The sequence below is a fragment of the Anabrus simplex genome, chromosome 1 (genome assembly GCF_040414725.1).
Source record: "Anabrus simplex isolate iqAnaSimp1 chromosome 1, ASM4041472v1, whole genome shotgun sequence".
NCBI lineage: Eukaryota > Metazoa > Arthropoda > Insecta > Orthoptera > Tettigoniidae > Anabrus > Anabrus simplex.
The window spans coordinates 1,150,764,405-1,150,779,782 of NC_090265.1; the positions used below are offsets into that span (position 1 = coordinate 1,150,764,405).

Genomic DNA, 15,378 nt, shown 5'->3' on the forward strand with positions numbered 1-15,378 from the left:
GAAGAGATTCCAAACAAATGGGTAAAGGCCTGTTTTCACATGTAGGACTGTGCTGCGACTGTGCTTCGACCGTGCTGTGTCGTCCGCAATCGCCAAACAGTATAAAGCATTCCATTTGCATTGAGCAGCAGTTGAGTATTTTCACATGTAGGACTGTGTCCCTACCGTGTTGGTACCGTGCTGTCATGGATCGCCAAGCAGAGCGATTACGGCCCACACAGTCGTCGCCTGGTCTCAGCACAGTACCACATGTGAAAATTAGAAACGGTCGCCCTAGTGTCGTCAAGCCGGACTTCCGTCTTATTTCGGTGGTAATCGGAAGCACTCGGTCGCACGTGATCCAGAGATAAACGAGGACAGAATAACATAGAGTGCGTAGTACGCTGTCTGAGTACTGTGCTCGTTGGTTGAGATACATTGTGTGATAGTTTGCAGTAATAGGTGTGGCGCAGTTGTCTTCCTTGAAGATGGAAGAACAAGTGATAATTTTAGTTCAACAACATGAATGCCTTTGTAATTTGCAGCACAGAGACTATGACAACAACCATTTAAAAGACAAAATATGGAAGGATATTGCAGTGCAACTCAACATCACTGGTAAGTTTCTTCTAGAAGCCTGTTATTGTGCAGGAAGATATCGTTTAGGCCAAAATGAAGTGATTAATTTGTACTTCCCCGCTATTTTCAGCTGAAGAATGCAAAAATAAATGGACTTTGCTGAGATCTTACTATAGAAGAGCATTGAACAGGAGAAGAACTGTGAGTGGCCAGGCTGCCAAGAAAATTAAAAGATGGAGGTTTGAAATGCAAATGGAATTTCTCAAACCTTTTCTACAGGAGCGAGAGTAAGTTCAAATGTTTCTTAGGTCATCCGTAAAAATTAGAAACAATTATTATTATTATTATTATTATTATTATTATTCAGAACTCACACAAATTTGGACGAAGAACGGGAGGAAAGTGAGGGCACATACGAGTCTGCTGATAATAATGCTGATAATTCAACACCACGATCTACTCCGTCCCCAGCGGTATCAACGGTGTCAATAAAGCGTAAAAGAGCAGCATCATCTACACGTACATCTAATTTAGCGACAACGTTAAATCACTTTATTTCATCCAGAACCACAACCCAGCAAATGTTGGACCCAGCCAAAAGGAAACTATTGACGTTCTTCGACGACATATGTGAAACAATGCTGAAATTTAATGAACTCGAACAGGCAGAAATTAATCGGGAAATTTTCAACATTGTTAACAACAAGGAATTAGAAATTCTTCGAAAGGAAGCAATGCAGAGAAACAGCAATATAGTGGGATATAATTTAGCTAATATGCATACTGGAAACAGGACCCATCACGTTTCCGCACATGGCAATCTCCCTCATCTCAGCTTGTATGATCCTGGCACAAGTACTCCAGCCATAATACCGAGTCAAGAAACTCATTACCAGTAGCCTAGCATGAAGGACAGAATATTACATTAACATTTTATTTTTTACTAGTGTCATTTAATAACAGAGCATATGTATCATGTATTGTGCTGAAAATACAGTGAATAAAATACAATGAAGCAAACTGTACACGTACGTCTTTGTGTTATCAGTTATTAATCACACCTTCCTTCCATCATAATATCCCTTGTCTAGGGACCTAATTTGTCATTAGTAGTATAATAGGCGGGTTCTGCCGCCACCACCACCACCGGCTCCCAGAGGCCTCTTCCACCACCACCACCACAGCCAGAGGCCTCTTCCAGTGCTGCCAACTTAACCTAACTAGCGCGAAATTTGAATTGGTAAACAAAGCCACGTGCATTTTTTGACAGCCACGTGCTTTTTGACAGACAACAACGCATCGCTAACCTCAGTGCTGCCATCTTGACGGGCTTAAACCTCAGTGGTACCAACTTAACCTAACTAGCGCGAGATTTGAATTTGTAAACAAAGCCACGTGCTTTTTGACAGCTGTCATCCGCTATCTTTAATCAAGAGAGCACCGTGCTGCCGTCTTTGTGGTGGCGGATAACTTGAAAAATTCTTTTTTGACAAGCAGCCATCTTTAATCCAGAGAGAACAGTGCTGCCCTCTGGTGGCAGGCAATTCCACTTGACAGCAGCCATCTTTAATCCAGAGAGAACCGTGCTGCCCTCTTTGTGGTGGCGGTGAATTCCACGTGCTTTACAAACTCACGTGCTTTTTTCTGGCAGCTGTCATCCACCATCTTTCATCAAGAGAGCGCTGTGCCGCACTCTATGTGGTGGTGACAAATTCTACATTCGCCATCTTTAATCTACAGAGCGCCGCGCTGCACTCTGTGGTGGCGGACAATTTGAAAAGCTGCCAAGAGAGCATCGTGTTGGCATCTTTATTCTTTGACATGTGGTGGTGGCAAATTCCACATCCGCCATCTGAGAGCACCGTGCTGCGCTCTTGACCGTAGTAGCGGACAATTTAAAAAGAAGTGATTAAGAATATAATTGAACACTGTACTCGATACAACATATGATCAGAACATCGATTTGTTCTAAGAGAAAACAAGAGTACAGTTCTGAACGGCTTGCCTAAGATAGCGATTGTTATAACCTCCTTTTCCTACTCTGTTAAGGCATAGCTTTATCGTACATACAACGCGATCTTACACATAAGACAGCACGCATATCGCGTACCTGCAAGTTTAGACTTGAACACATACTACCGTTCAAAAACATATATACATACTAGAGTTCGATGTTGTTGAACACTGCATTGTAAGACTAGAATCAAACACTGTTTAGAAAAAGAAAAAAATTCTCTTCTCAACATACTTACCGAACTAGACAATAACATGCGAATCTGCTCAACACCTTTTTCTTGCTTTTCTTCTTTGAGTAATAAACAGAACTCTATCTTGCAAATAAGGAGAGGGAAGAAGGTAATACCTAATCTAAAATAAAAGAATATGCTAATTCTACATTATTTATTTACATCTTGTATGTACAAGTTTTATCTCGAATCATTTTACCGTAGTGATGTTTGCGTACTTCTCCTATCCTCGACGCAATTCTTGAATGTACAAGTTTAAACTTGCTGTACTACACTCTTAGCGTACTTCTTAATATCTTTATACAATATGTACAGTGAATTGTGATGTAAGACAGCTTAACGTATATATTTTACAAAGTACACACCTCTAGCATAATGTTTTTCACACACACACACACACACACACATGCATCCGCTTTATGTAAAGTAGTACCTATCAATACTACTATGCCCCCAGGCTAGAGTGTCGGTAGAATTTGGAATGACAAACCGTTTGCAATCAACATTATTAAGGGCTACCTTACTAATTAAATGAGTGTACAACTGGTGCTTCTTGCTTCTAATGACAGACATTTGCTTATGCAAAATAGGTGGATTACTTTTAATGCAATTTTTATAGTTTTCAAAACTTACCTGATTCTGAACTACATTCTTTTTAATCCCCTTCAATCTCTTTATTTGTAGTTAATTTAAGAGTTTTATGCAATATGACTTGGATTTAGTACCTACAAATGAATCGATAATATTTCCAGCACATTCATCTTTCATTTTACCTAGAACCTTTTTGTTCACTAGCGGTAGATGATATTGATTATTTGCAGGATAGTTACTAGTATCAAACCTACCCAAGTCTGGCTTTATATCATTGTAATAGTCATCAGTTTTGATTTGATAAATAAACGAATCGGTATCTGTGTAGAGCAATTGCGCATTATGCGCGTACTTCTTCATCATATAATCGTAATGGAATTCATACATGAGTGTTTTAGCCAATTCAAGTACTGCAAAGCCGACGTAGGTAGGTTTGTCATACTTAACCTTAACACGATTCATCTGTATAATAACTAAATTCTCATGTATGATAGTGCAGCTGTGGAAATTTGGTTTACTTATTAAATAGTTAGCACCATACCTTTTCTTAATATTTTCCCAGTTTGTAATCAATTTTACATCAACGCGTTTGTCAACATTTTCCATAGTCTTACCAAACACACTGTTATTCATGAGCTTGTAGAAATCCTTTTCAAACTCGTTAACCGCATTCGTTCTTAAATTATTGTTCAGATCGATATATGGCTTTAGCCACGGTGACTGATTAAATTCTAGTACGCGATGAATTTTGGATAACTTCAAACCATGCTGCAAACACTGTTTTACGTTTCGGTAATGAATGATATACTTAGATTTATCACACAAATTAGCAATTAGCATTTTCGTCGTTGATGCGATGTACGGGGACTTCATATTTTCAGGGCAGAACGGTAAGTCATTATGAGAAGTGTGTAACTCTTTAGGATACTGTAAGTCAACTTCGAGGAAATAGCCTTTATCAGCTTCATCGCCTAGGGCGTGCAGCTGTAAAGCATCAATTTTGCACTGCGTTAGCCAGCGGAAACCACTCACCGGTAGATGCTGACTCATTGCCCACCCATACTGATTGTTAGCATTGAGATAAACAATATACTGAGATTCCTGACTAGAATAGAAACTCGGCATGTACTTATTATTTGCCATAGAATACCGCACACTACACTGACTTAGACCGCCTCGAATAGACGATTTTATAAAGTGCACCATATCAATATCGGTTAGCAGTTCCAAATTCACCTGCGTGTATTTTAACATGGCATCCCAACTTAACCCAGGCGCAGTAAAATACTGACATGGGTCAAGGCTGTAGGTTTTCTTGCAAACACAGCGAAAATTTTCAAAAACATCAGCTAACAAAAGTACATCCGTCTTTAAATATAAGTCGGAGTATTCACCACCCAGCGTTTGAATGTGGAACTGCTCCCAGATATGTTGTGCATGTAAATAGTCATCATCACTGATATCAGCTGAATTCAGCGAGCTGTAAAAGGATTGTTTCGATGTTAAGGCACGTTCTTCGAGGCGTTCTAAGCAGTCAAGATATTCATAACAAAAACACCCTTACGCCGAAGTAAATTAAACTGCGCTTCTTCAGGAAAAACGCGTCGAATTTCCGTAAATTGTTCTGGCTGTAAATGACTACAAAGTTTATCGAGGTTACTCGCTATAAAGCGAAACGAGTCAAGGAATCTCAGTTTTATAGAATGCTCCGCATCTACTTTTACAGACTTTGCAAACGCAATGTACCGCTCTTTATTCTGAGGGATTATATCTACTTTTTCATCTGAAGCTCCAAATTGTGAAATGATGAAATGTGAGTCGTAACCAGATAAGTTATGAAAAATTACAGGAATAAATTTAGGAACTCTGTACTTAAGATTACAGCTATTATGAGCGGCACATCTGTAGAAACCAGTTAAATGATCATGATCAACGACTTTAAGGTCATTATCGGAAAATTCCCCGTCACAAATGCCACATTCTGTAGCACGTTCATGATCATTTAACTGAATTTCGGTGAGTGGCTTCATAGGAATATTACTATTTAGAATACGACCAAGACGAACTGCATCACTTTCAAGTCTTTCTAAAAATACTTTAGCAGCATCAGGTCCTCGATACAGCTCTAACTTGTTAAGCGTACTATCATAAATACACTTGATGTAATACGCGAAGCTATACGGGACATGCATGTGCGTAGTATTAGTGAAAGAGTTGTCAGGATTAGGTGAGCATGTGTTGCATGGCGTGAGGATGGCTTCAATGTCTGCATAAATCACGAAAGGTACCCATATCTGCTTGTCATAATTTGTAAATTTTAAAACATTATTGCCTGTAGTAGGTATCTCTGTACGTACATGATTGCAGTCATTCTTGGAATGCTTCGTTAACTGATCTTCAGTTCTAAAATACTGCAAGCATCCATCACATAGCCACTTTTTACACCTATCTTTTGACAACTGACTACCGACAAGTCTACTAAGATTTTTAATCCAGCAAAAGTGGCTCTTCTCACTGTTTTCGATATAGAGTAAGTTAACATGAGTACTCTTCTTATGACATGTATAATACAGAGGACCTACTACAGACTTTTTCTCTACACTATACACATTAATGCTAATGTTATTTAGTTCCTCAAAGCGCTTAATATCCTTTAACTGCACAGGAAATTCTATACTATCGATATTTAGTTGCGTTGAATAGTGTGGATACGATGATGTTCTATTCGCTACATTCGATTTAGCAAGATTTAAAGCCGACACCACCGCCCATGCAAAACATGCTTCGTCATTGTTTTGGATGTTTACAACAGCTTTTCTTTGCTGAATCCATGTCGGCAGCTCGATGTGAGAAGATCCTCGCATAGGATTGTACTTACTGATGTTAACTTCTAGATACATTATTTCAACTAAAGCCCACCCTGATTCCTTTTCCTGAAATTCCTCGCTCTTAGTTGAAATAATGTTCGAGACATTCCTAAGTACATCACCAAAATTAGTTGACTGACTTATGACGAAATTTTTCGTATTAAATGATTTAATGTCCGTTATTTCGGATTCATCCGTGCTTTTAATGTACAAGGCGAAAAGTTCAAAATTAACTTCAAATAAATTTTCATTGGACAAAGTTTTAGCGAGAAGCTGTTGTACATCCGGTTGAACACAATTTAAAAAGTTTGAAGTGCTCTGAAACTTTTGACTGGCGCGAATTCTACAACTAAAAATCCTGCTTTTAAATGCAGTATTAATTTCCTCGATGTTTGCATTACAGCTACTTCTACTAGCATTATTTTTATGCTCATTACTGCGTAAGTGCCCCTGAAAATGTGAAGAAGGTACATCAGTGTTACAGTGTTCGCAGTAAATAGTCTGAAGTTCATTTTTCCTAGGTTTTTTACTACTAGTACTTTCTACAGCTACATCAGTAGCTGCACGCTTTTTCCCTACTGCCTGAGGGCAAGTAGATATTTGATGTACCTCTGCTAAGTGAGCCTGGTATTGCTCTACATTAGCGAAGTACAGCCCGCAAACATCACATAAAGCGGATGTTATGCTAGGGTGTTTTGATTTAACATGACGCGTAAGGGCATCTACCCTCGTAAAGGTCGCCTCACACTGCTCGCAGGAGAACGTAGTAGATGCCTTACTATGTTTTATTTTTAAATGACGTGTGAAGGCATCTCGTCTTGTAAAAGTTACATCACACTGCGAGCAGGGAAACATGTTGACTTCAAGTCCTGAAAAAAGAACAACCATTTATGAATAGAGATTAGCCTAAAGTTGCAACGTGCAGAAGAAAACCAAGTTTTAACTTATAGAAGTCAGACATTGTCGTAAATATAAAAAGCAGGCGGAGAGACATAAATGTTTTATACCTAACAAAGCAGAAGCACTTTTGTTCTTAAAACTATAGTAACTTATTGTCCTTTCCTCGAGTCGCAATGAAAAAACAAAAATTTAATTAATAACGATCAACCAGCATGAAAGATTGAAGAGAACAACTATTTATGAATGGAGATTAGCCTAAAGTTGCAACGTGCGGAAGAAACAAAGTTTCAACCTATAGAGGTCAGACATTGTTGTAAGTTTTTAAAAGCAAACAGAAAGAGATAAATGTTCTATACCTAACAAAGTCGAAGCACTCTTGTTGTTAAAAATATAGTAACTCAATATCCTTTCCTCGAGTCGCAAAGAAAAATACGAAAATTTAATTACTAACGATTAACCAGCATTTAGGATTAAAGAGAACAACTATTCATCAATAGAGATTAGACTAAATTTGCGATGCTCGGAAGAAACCAAGTTTCAACGTATGGAGGTCGGACATTGCTGAAAGTTTGAAATTATAAGATTAACCTCTTCTACAGCATGCTGATTGAAGAGAATAACTATTTATCATTAGACTAAAGTTACGATGTTCGGAAGAAACCAAGTTTCAACGTATGGAGGTCGGACATAGCTGTGAGTTTGAAATTATAAGATTAACCTCGTCTATAGCATGAGGATTGAAGAGAATGACTATTTATCATTAGACTAAAGTTACGATGTTCGGAAGAAACCAAGTTTCAACCTATGGAGGTCGGACATAGCTGTGAGTTTGAAATTATCAGATTAACCTCTTCTACAGCATGTGGATTGAAGAGAATAACTATTTATCAATAGACTAAAGTTGCTATGTTCGGAAGAAACCAAGTTTCAACCTATTGAGGTCAGACATTGCTGAAAGTTTGAAATTATAAGATTAACCTCTTCTACAGCATGCTGATTGAACAGAATAACTATTTATCGTTAGACTAAAGTTACGATGTTCGGAAGAAACCAAGTTTCAACCTATTGAGGTTGGACATTGCTGAAAGTTTGAAATTATAAGATTAACCTCTTCTACAGCATGCTGATTGAAGAGAATAACTATTTATCGTTAGAGCAAAGTTACGATGTTCGGAAGAAACCAAGTTTCAACGTATGGAGTTCGGACATAGCTGTGAGTTTGAAATTATAAGATTAACCTCGTCTATAGCATGAGGATTGAAGAGAATGACTATTTATCATTAGACTAAAGTTACGATGTTCGGAAGAAACCAAGTTTCAACCTATGGAGGTCGGACATAGCTGTGAGTTTGAAATTATCAGATTAACCTCTTCTACAGCATGTGGATTGAAGAGAATAACTATTTATCAATAGACTAAAGTTGCTATGTTCGGAAGAAACCAAGTTTCAACCTATTGAGGTCAGACATTGCTGAAAGTTTGAAATTATAAGATTAACCTCTTCTACAGCATGCTGATTGAAGAGAATAACTATTTATCATTAGACTAAAGTTACGATGTTCGGAAGAAACCAAGTTTCATCCTATTGAGGTTGGACATTGCTGAAAGTTTGAAATTATAAGATTAACCTCTTCTACAGCATGCTGATTGAAGAGAATAACTATTTATCATTAGACTAAAGTTTCGATGTTCGGAAGAAACCAAGTTTCAACGTATGGAGGTCGGACATAGCTGTGAGTTTGAAATTATAAGATTAACCTCGTCTATAGCATGAGGATTGAAGAGAATAACTATTTATCATTAGACTAAAGTTACGATGTTCGAAAGAAACCAAGTTTCAACCTATAGAGGTCGGACATTGCTGAAAGTTTGAAATTTTAAGATTAACCTCTTCTACAGCATGTGGATTGAAGAGAATAACTATTTATCAATAGACTAAAGTTGCTATGTTCGGAAGAAACCAAGTTTCAACCTATTGAGGTCGGACATTGCTTAAAGTTTGAGATTATAAGATTAACCTCTTCTACAGCATGCTGATTGAAGAGAATAACTATTTATCATTAGACTAAAGTTACGATGTTCGGAAGAAACCAAGTTTCAACCTATAGAGGGCGGACATGGCTGTGAGTTTGAAATTATAAGATTAACCTCTTCTATAGCATGAGGATTGAAGAGAATAACTATTTATCATTAGACTAAAGTTACGATGTTCGGAAGAAACCAAGTTTCAACCTGTAGAGGTCAGACATACCTTAAAATCTTCGCGCTGCAAACTGTTACTCGGATGAATAAAATGCGTGCGTTCAAGCCTGAAACTCGAATGATAATATTCTGGTCGTACCTAAAAAAGAAGAAACATATATGAATGTAGTGTAGGGTACGTCAGCTAGCCTAGCTATCTTTACAACTCAAAGTTCGAAACATACCTTAAAAATGCACGTGTTGCAGACTGTTACTCGGATGAATAAAATGCGTACTTTCAAGCCTGTAACTCGAATGATAATATTCTGGTCGTACCTAAAAAGAAGAAACATATATGAATGTAGTGTAGGGTACGTCAGCTAGCCTAGCTATCTTTACAACTCAAAGTTCGAAACATACCTTAAAAATGCACGTGTTGCAGACTGTTACTCGGATGAATAAAATGCGTACTTTCAAGCCTGTAACTCGAATGATAATATTCTGGTCGTACCTAAAAAGGAAGAAACATATATGAATGTAGTGTAGGGTACGTCAGCTAGCCTAGCTATCTTTACAACTCAAAGTTCGAAACATACCTTAAAAATGCACGTGCTGCAGAATATTACTCGGATGAATAAAATGCGTGCGTTCAAGCCTGAAACTCGAATGATAATATTCTGGTCGTACCTAAAAAGAAGAAACATATATGAATGTAGTGTAGGGTACATCAGCTAGCCTAGCTATCTTTACAACTCAAAGTTCAAAAACATACCCTAAAATGTACGTGCTGCAGACTGTTACTCGGATGAATAAAATGCGTACTTTCAAGCCTGTAACTCGAATGATAATATTCTAGTTGTACCTAAAAAGAAAAGAACAAACATATATGAATGTAGATGTTTATTACCTAGCGTAGAAGTTGCTTTGCAAACAGTAACTAACAGTTCAGGCTTACCTTAAGTTGAAGGCTGAAGAATAATATTCACAGCGGACAGTACTTAGACGGGAGATGTGCACGTAATAAACACATACAAAGAACTGTGAGCGCTTCACGCAGACTGCAGCGAGTAAATATGCTCCTTGTTACCAAGCGGATATCATGAATTGCAGACGTTTGCAGTACAGAAGGAACGAAATGTTTATGCAACAAGAGCTCTCCTGAGGGTCTTACGCTGAGTTCTGCAGGCTGACGTATTTAAGCCGGGATCGAACCTGCTGTTGATACCGAGGTGTCAGAATTTAAGAGTTCTGCAGTGGATCGAGCCTTGGAAAGTTAGCACGTGATTGCAATGTTTGAGGAAAAAACTAAGTTTCAACATATAGAGGTCAGACATATTTGTAAGTTTGAAATTACAAGATTAACATCTGCCATGTCTACACCTTCTAATCCTAGAGTGCTAAAAAACCAAAGCGCGAGTCAGCTAGCCTAGAGTTGCGATGTTTAGAAGAAACCAAGTTTTAACCTAGAGAGGATGGACATAGATGTGAGTTTCCTCTCCTACAGCATGCGGATTGAAGAGAACAACTATTCATCAATAGAGATTAGCTAAATGTTACGATGCTCGGAAGAAACCCAGTTTCGACCTATAGAAGTCGGACATGGTTGTAAGTTTGAAATTACAAGATTAACCTCTACCATGTCTACACCTTCTAATCCTAGAGTGCTAAAAACCAAAGCGCGAGTCAACTAGCCTAGAGTTGCGATGTTTAGAAGAAACCAAGTTTTAACCTATAGAGGACGGACATAGATGTGAGTTTCCTCTCCTACAGCATGCGGATTGAACTATTCATCAATAGAAATTAGCTAAATGTTACGATGTTCGGAAGAAACCCAGTTTCAACCTATAGAAGTCGGACATGGTTGTAAGTTTGAAATGATAAGATTAACCTCTACCATGTCTACACATTCTAATCCTAGAGTGCTAAAAAACCAAAGCGCGAGTCAGCTAGCCTAGAGTTGTGATGTTTAGAAGAAACCAAGTTTTAACCTATAGAGGACGGACATAGATGTGAGTTTCCTCTCCTACAGCATGCGGATTGAAGAGAACAACTATTCATCAATAGAAATTAGCTAAATGTTACGATGTTCGGAAGAAACCCAGTTTCAACCTATAGAAGTCGGACATGGTTGTAAGTTTGAAATTATAAGATTGGCCTCTTCTATAGCATGAGGATTGAAGAGCACAACTATTTATCAATAGACTAAAGTTGCAATGTTCGGAAGAAACCAAGGTTCAACCTACTGAGGTCGGACATTGTCGTGAGTTTTACTAAGCTAAGTCTACATCCACAGTACCCCATACCTGTTAGCAACAACACGAAACGCTGAGGTACCGAAATATACAAGTTCTACAAGCAGACGTATTTGTACTATGATTAAACGGGAAGGTTTGAGCTCAGCTCGAGAAGCTGCTAATAATTTTAATGCGAACTGTACGCGTGCAGCGGACTTCGTACTCTGCTGAGGCAAACGCATTCCAGGTAGGAGCTGGCTAGCCGGATGCAGCTTGCGCGCGCGTGTGTGTAGGCATGCTTCAAAAACACATCCCAGATATTTTTTCTCGTTCTAGAGTCTGCTTATTCTAAATCCAGTGCTAGTACATAGCTACTCGTAAGGCATAACACCTGAAATGCACTAGGAAGCAGCTAGCCGCTGCTCTCCTCCTGTTTTTACATGAGATTTTTAATTGTAAGAACCTATTTTACGTCCAGATGCCCTTCCTGACGCAAGAATCTGTTTTACGGCCGGTTGCCCTTCCTGACGCTGAAAGACCAGGATTTAGCCAGTTACCCTTCCTGATGTAACAAGACTAGGATTTTTTTTAGACTGCACTTGGCTAGAAATAGCCACACGAAATTATTATATAGAAAGAGAATTACCGGCTCCTACAGTTTGGTTTAGTGTGCTTGCCTCTCACCCGGCAGTCTCGGGTTCGATTCTCTTGGGATTAAAAATATGTTTTACAGCCGAGTACCCCCTCCTGACGCAAGAGTTTAAATCGCAAGAATCTGTTTCACGGCCGGTTGTCCTTCCTGACGCTGAAAGACCAGGATTTAGCCAGTTACCCTTCCTGATGTAACAAGACTAGGGTTTATTTTTAGACTGCACTTGGCTAGAAATAGCCACACGAAATTATTATATAGAAAGAGAATTGCCGACTCCTACGGTTTGGTTTAGTGTGCTTGCCTCTCACCCGGCAGTCTCGGGTTCGATTCTCTTAGAACGAAGGTGCACCCCAAACACATCATTCAATGTTCTGATCATATGTTGTATCGAGTAGAGTGTTCGATTATAATCTTAATCACTTATTTTGTAATATAATCTTCAAGTATTCGATAAAGCTCTACCTTAACAGAGTAGGGAAAAGGAGGTTATAACAATCGCTATCTTACGCAAGCCGTTCAGAACTGTAGTCTTGTTTTCTTTTAGAACAAAGTTATTCCTTGACATGTTCTTTTTAAATTGTCCGCTACTACGGTCAAGAGCGCAGCACGGTGCTCTCAGATGGCGGATGTGGAATTTGCCACACCACATGTCAAAGAATAAAGATGCCAACACGATGCTCTCTTGGCAGCTTTTCAAATTGTCCGCCACCACAGAGTGCAGCGCGGCGCTCTGTAGATTAAAGATGGCGAATGTAGAATTTGTCACCACCACATAGAGTGCGGCACTGCGCTCTCTTGATTAAAGATGGTGGATGACAGCTGCCAGAAAAAAGCACGTGAGTTTGTAAAGCACGTGGAATTTACCGCCACCACAAAGAGGGCAGCACGGTGCTCTCTGGATTAAAGATGGCTGCTGTCAAGTGGAATTGCCTGCCACCAGAGGGCAGCACTATTCTCTCTGGATTAAAGATGGCTGCTTGTCAAAAAAGAATTTTTCAAATTATCCACCACCACAAAGAGGGCAGCACGGTGCTCTCTTGGTTAAAGATGGTGGATGACAGCTGTCAAAAAGCACGTGGATTTGTTTACCGATTCAAATCTCGCGCTAGTGAGGTTAAGTTGGTAGCATTAAAGTTTAGGCCCATCAAGATGGCAGCACCGAGGTTAGCGATGCGTTGTTGTCTGTCAAAAAGCACGTGGCTGTCAAAAAGCACGTGGCTTTGTTTACAAATTCAAATCTCGCGCTAGTTAGGTTAAGTTGGTACCACTGAGGTTTAGGCCCGTCAAGATGGCAGCACTGAGGTTAGCGATGCGTTGTTGTCTGTCAAAAAGCACGTGGCTGTCAAAAAACGCACGTGGCTTTGTTTACCAATTCAAATTTCGCGCTAGTTAGGTTAAGTTGGCAGCACTGGAAGAGGCCTCTGGCTGTGGTGGTGGTGGAGGAGGCCTCTGGGAGCCGGTGGTGGTGGTAGTGGTGGCGGCAGAACCCGCCTATTATACTACTGTCATTCATGAAATATTCTCGAAACGTTTCCCTGACTCTTGTAGCCTCAAAACTTCCATGAACCCCAACATGTGGTAGCGCAGTAAACAATGATTGCTCAGAACGTATTCTGTTGTCTTTGTAATCGTTTACTACTGGCAGGTCACTGAGTAAATAGTTGTGTAATACACAGACTGCCAACACTACTTTTTCAGCATTTTCTGGGTGCATATGGAGTCTTCCATAGAGTACCCTATGTCTCTGGACAGCAATGCCAAAGGCATTCTCCACTACTCGTCGTGTTCTCGACTGCCGGAAATTATAATTCGCCTGCCTTTCATCACTGCGAGCTGTGGATCCGGGGTACGGACGCATCAGATACGTTTTCAGTGGGAAAGCTTCATCACCAAGTATTACATAAGGCACAACAGGTTCATTACAATTTGGCAACGGTTTAGGACCTGGTATATTTAACGTTTTGTTTTCCAAAGATCTTCCTAAAACTGATCTTGAGAATAGTCCTCCGTCACTGGACTTGCCATAACCTCCTACATCAACAGCAATGAATCTGTATTTGGCATCCACTAATGCCAAAAGAACGATAAAGTATGTTTATAGTTATAAAAGAGAGACCCGCTGCTTGGGGGCGCTTGAATAACAACGTGTTTTCCGTCTAAAGCTCCTATACAGTTCGGAAAACGCCACAGATCATAGAATTCTTCAGATATTTTCTTCCACATTTCCTCAGTAGGTTGGGGCATTTCTTGTGGAGACAAAATGTCCCAAATAGCCTCACATGTGGAGACTATTATAGAGTGAACAGCTGTCGGGGAAATTCTGTAACTGAAACTCATGGAGATCTGCGAATTTCCAGATGCGAGATACCTGGAAAATTTGTAAAAATTAATATTAATATCTACTCAGTGTACATTTCAATGTTAATTAACTGCATATATATGCGTATAATGCTAGTGGACATGCAAGTGCCAAATTTACACCAAACGTACACTGATGTACGATCAAAATACTTCAGTACCTATGAATATTATTTACCGTAATGTTAATGCTAGTCTCTCTTCTGCACTAATGGATTTCCTCCATTCTGAATTCTTTTTCGTGAGATGTGGTTTCAGTTGTTGAAGCAAATTGTCAAACTTGGAGTAACTCATTCGAAAATATTTTACGAATTTTTCTTGGTCATTTCGTAGCCGACCGAAAATTGTGTGAAACTCTCCTTCTTCTTCTCTCGTTGTAAACAATTTATGAACCCAGTATCGTTTCTTATTTTTCTTCTTCTTTTGTTGTAAAACAATGTACGCTGCACAGGCGATAACTACGTCTTCTTCGTTCGGATCCATGTCTCCAACCTGTGAGCACAGATACAATGAACAAGGACCACATGACCACAACACAGTCGTAGCACAGTCCTACATGTGAAAAGACACAGTAGGCGACACCGCCGTAGCACGGTCGAAGCACAGCCGAAGCACAGTCCTACATGTGAAAACAGGCCTTAAAAGGCACACGATGTTATAAAATATTAAAAAACGATAGTAAAAGTACACCGACGATGATAAGACACTTAATAATTCAAAAATCTTCGTCCTTCGCCGAATGACACCATTCCAAATGAGGGGGAGACACCACATAAAACGGCGTCGACATA

At 39.3% G+C, this 15,378-nt stretch overlaps 1 pseudogene; it reads right to left on the reverse strand.

The window, feature by feature from the left end:
• Positions 1-1,389: 1,389 nt before the first annotated feature.
• LOC137497026 (uncharacterized) lies at positions 1,390-15,070 on the reverse strand (annotated as a pseudogene).
• Between the last annotated feature and the right edge of the window lie 308 nt (positions 15,071-15,378).